This window comes from Protomyctophum bolini (assembly GCF_963924005.1).
Source record: "Protomyctophum bolini genome assembly, chromosome: 15".
Classification (NCBI taxonomy): Eukaryota; Metazoa; Chordata; class Actinopteri; order Myctophiformes; family Myctophidae; genus Protomyctophum; species Protomyctophum bolini.
In genome coordinates, this window is record NC_137876.1 from 39684504 (window position 1) to 39687874 (window position 3371).

At 40.4% G+C, this 3371-nt stretch overlaps 1 long non-coding RNA gene across 1 annotated transcript; it reads left to right on the top strand.

The window, feature by feature from the left end:
• The first annotated feature begins 523 nt into the window (after window positions 1–523).
• LOC308329918 lies at window positions 524–2715 on the top strand. Its single transcript, XR_013965424.1, has 3 exons — window positions 524–1071; window positions 1340–1400; window positions 2305–2715. It is a non-coding gene; the product is annotated as an uncharacterized lncRNA (long non-coding RNA).
• Window positions 2716–3371: the final 656 nt, after the last annotated feature.

Genomic DNA, 3371 nt, shown 5'->3' on the forward strand with positions numbered 1-3371 from the left:
TAGACCTGAACTCTATCTTCAGCTGCTCCATCTGTCAAGCACTTCAGACCGGACACTTCTCACCTGACACCGTGATACTTGAGTGTGGGCACAGTTTCTGCAAGGTGTGCATCGCCCCGTACTTGAGATGCTTCGTGTGTCGACGCTTTAGGTGGCCATTTTTTGAATTTTTCGAATCATCAGAGCCACGGCGAGCCTCTGAACATCTTCTGCCGAAGCGACCTGGAGGTCATCTGTCTGGAGTGTCTGAAGACGGAGCACAAGGTAATGTGTATTTAACACAGCCCTTTCATTCTTTCAAAATGGCGACCCAGGGTGCACTTTTAGACCCACTTTTTGGGGGGGAAAATGACACTACGTGCGGTAACTCCTAGGACGTCTGTGGACGTCTTGGGCACAAATTGTGTTAACCAATCAGCTTTAAAGGACCACTTCGCCACTATTCAACCTAATCTGTGTGTTTTTTATCATTAGCATATATGCTAAAATACCCCGGAGTATTATCATTGGTAGTCTGTAGCTCCGTGGGCGCACTTTCAAAGCTGTCGTCCACTTACGTATTTGTCCCAAAGTGACGTAAGTGGATGACCCTCGGTAGGCTCTCAGAAACTACAAGGGACTGGACAGGTAGGGTTGCCGTAGCTAGCCTAGCCGCGAAGGACACGGTCTCTCGCCTACACAACAACAACGAGCTGTGGCTACTCCACAACAACAAGTCAGTATGGCTACTCCATGGGAGTTTTTGGACGAGATAATTTTAAATACATATTGGCAGAATCTGCGTTAGGGTCGTTATATTATGAACCAGAAATATACGGAGGAAGGAATGCATTGACGGGGACAACACTGCTAGTTGCTGTGGATGGACTGATGCCTGCTGGAGCGACCTAGCTATAGTAGCTAGTAGCTTTCCCTGAACCAGTACGTCGCACACACAAACTTTTCTGCCCAGGAAAAGCCCAGATAGTGTTGACTGTTTTACTGAGAAGTGGGGACATCATGCGTTCAGGATGCCTCAAACTGGAAGTTGCAACCGAAGCCCGATGGACCAAGAGGGACATTCAGATTTAAGTAAGTGTTCAATGTATTTACAGCTTATGTGTGTGTGTGTGTGTGTGTGTCGCCACACCGTATTGTTTACATAAGTGTCAGAGGATATAGGCACGGCTTCAGCCTACAACTTTTCGGTCCAAACATCTTCTATTCATTCATTCAATTCAAAACTGTATGTATGGCATGCCATCTGAAGCAATGTACAGTATTAGCCATGGGCTCGTATGTTTCAGGGTTAGCAATGTAAACATTCAAGTGTTATACCTGTGTCCATTCATTCACTTAGGTCAGCCCAGATGGTACTACAGAAGGCTGATGAAGCTGAAGATGTCTTTGATGGATTGATGGTGAGCCATACATACTCAACTCAAACTTCATACATAAAGCACATTACTGTATTTGCTGTATTTAGTTTGACCCCCTAGAAAACTAGAGGGAATATCATTTTCAATAAAGGTTCACATATTTATATATGCTTTTACAAAGACCAGTGGTCAACCAAAGTCCCGTAAATATACTGTCATTTATACTATAGGTCTACTGTGTCTCACACACTGTTTCACACTGTAGTATTGAATTGTATCTGTAAATCACAACAGATGACAGCGAATTGACTTTTAACCTTTTGTAATATCTCAAAAGAAGAAAAAAAGATCATTATCAAAAGTAAGCAACAAACTATACTATAAAACTGATGACAACATTGTACAAATTACTCAAGCAAAGTGCCTTGCACTGATTCAAAATCAAACTATTTGTATAGCACCTTTTATGACATGCAATGCAGCTCAAAGTGCTTTACAGAGCAATGGAGAGAAAAACGCAAGGCATAAAACATTGAAATAGAAGGCAGTCATGTAGGTTGGAAGGTCACAGATTCCGTTGTTTTCTTTGGCAGTATTCTGCAGTCCAGAATTGCAGTAATCGAGCCCAGAAAAAACAAAGGCATGGATCAGTGTTTTTGACTGACAGGCTCTGATTCATGCAATATTTCTAAAGGTAAAAAAAGGCAATCTTGGTAACATTGTGTGAATACTTTCTACAAGTCAGGTTGCCAAGTCTGCTTATTATTATCATTGATATTTGATATAGTTGTAGCCTACCTACTAATTTGGTCGGTAATCTTAACAGTCCAATACCCAAGTGTACATCACATGAAACATACTGCACATAGCCTACACACTCAGTCGTCCATTCCAGTAATCATTTAGTGCTTTCACCATTACTGACTCTTGTCTTGTCTCACCACAGCATGTGCGTCTCCTGTCCTGGCCAGAAGCTGCTCCAGCGACATGTCATCATGCAGAACCACCTGCCTCAGTGACCTCTGACTAATGCACTTGTATGATTGTACATGTAGTTTGTTAGTTTCCAGTTCAACCATAGACCCCTGTTTTTATAGATTTATGTAAATCAGTACTATTAAAAGATAGTTGATTTGATGTCAAGTTTGTTTTATTTTTTCTCATGTAGGCCTATTGTATTTATACATTTTGACCAATTCCTAATACTCTGAGGCTCAAACTGTCAATATTGCATCAAAGGCCACCGTGATACAAATCATTCACATGTCTGTTTATACAAACAAGACCACAATGGAAATAAGTGTGACTTTGTCAGTGAATGTGTTTTATTGTACTGTAACATAAGGTTTAAAAAACAAGGCCACACAGGCAAAGTTTGTCCTCCTACTCAGATTACAAAAATCGGACAGTGTGCAAGAATCCCAGAAGAAAAAGGATCTAATCAATATTGCTAAATAAATATACTCTGTTACAAGTAAAAGTCCAGAATTAAAATTGTACTTGCACAACAATATTGGTAAAGGCTTAGGAGTAGTACATGTCTAATATTTGAAAATGAGATCACATTCTTTTATCAATCCAGATTGTGTTCAATAGCAACATACAAAGTCAATTGTATCTATATAATATACTGTATACTTGGGAGTTCCTTGAAAGCCACTTCTTCATCTCTTGAGTTGAAGACAGCCACCGAGACCTCAGCTCCTGCAACAAATAAAGTATTATGCAATTATGGGCCTCTGACCAATCATGAGACAATATGGTAAACAATAAGGTTTTTTATTTTAGCAAAACATTTGAAAAATAGCAAATGTACAAGCTCGCAGCACGGCACCAACTCCAAGTGACGCACTGAGCTTGTATATCTGCTATTTTTGAATAGCCAATGCAAATACAGATGCTTTCCCGGTTTTAAATGCTTTTATGTTTGGTTTGTAGTTTGCAGCTTGATATGGAAAAATGTAGCTCTGTTCCATAGCCTTACTCTGAGGCTATGGACCAGAGCTGGGAAAA